This window comes from Penaeus monodon, chromosome 32 (genome assembly GCF_015228065.2).
Source record: "Penaeus monodon isolate SGIC_2016 chromosome 32, NSTDA_Pmon_1, whole genome shotgun sequence".
NCBI classification, from domain to species: Eukaryota; Metazoa; Arthropoda; class Malacostraca; order Decapoda; family Penaeidae; genus Penaeus; species Penaeus monodon.
In genome coordinates, this window is record NC_051417.1 from 7,858,438 (window position 1) to 7,859,453 (window position 1,016).

General features: G+C 38.9%; 1 pseudogene; it reads right to left on the reverse strand.

Moving 5' to 3' along the window:
- Positions 1–229: 229 nt before the first annotated feature.
- Positions 230–1,016, reverse strand: part of LOC119593446 — a 1,145-nt pseudogene continuing 358 nt past the window's right edge.

The window sequence follows — 1,016 nt, forward strand, 5'->3', positions numbered from 1 at the left end:
GACTAGCATATGTGCATCTTCACAATCAAAATCATCTCGCCTCCACACCGAGATGCGCCAAAGTGAGTAAACAGCCGGCATCTGGATTGTTTTCCTCCTGTATGTGAACTAATCGAGATCTGTGTTATCTATCTCTATGTCCCTTTTCCATCGGGCATACTTCAGAATTACTTACACATCTAAATTCATAACTATTGGAGAATTTTACTTTGAGTAAAGAAAGAATACGAATCGTTCAATTTGTATTTCATCACAGGCAATCATATACAGTATATGTAAGTTATTGATTTTCTACCAAGACCTATAATTAGTGTTGTAGGAGCAGGATCCACCCTGAGTTGTCTTCGTGAAGCGAGAGGGGTCAACACCGATGTTCATGAAGGCGGCTTCACAACGCCTGTAATATCTGTCAGCGAGACTTGGTGAGCGGGAGAAGATGAAGGCAAAGTCGGAATAATAGCCGAAGTTATATCCAGAGCAGCTATAGATGCACGAGAAGTTCTCATAGTCAGTGTCCAGAATCACATAGGGAGCAATCCAGGCTGGAAAGAGGAGAATAGAATCATTAATCACATCATATATTTACACAAATGACTTACCTATACATATTAATTTCATATCTGCTACACACGAAATTTCCTTGTGAATACTTACATGCTTCGTAGTCTACGGAGAGGTGAGGTTCTCCAAAAGGATTCGGGAGAACCTGTCCCTTACGTGTAATTGCGTTTCCATTAGCATCAGTACCAGTGGACCTGACGTTGAACTTAATTCCATCTGTGGATATATTTTCATGTATGTTTTTCACCAATACACAAAGAAAACAGAATATAAATATATGGGTCTTATAGCAATCTCTAAAAGTCTGTAACCAAGAAAAATCCTTACCAAAGGTATATTCGTTGCGGACACACTGCTTGATCAATTGGTATGGGTTGTTTGTGAGAGCAATTTCGTACCAAGTGCCAGCATACTGTAAATTTTAATATATGGACTAAAAACACTGTTTAAGTTTA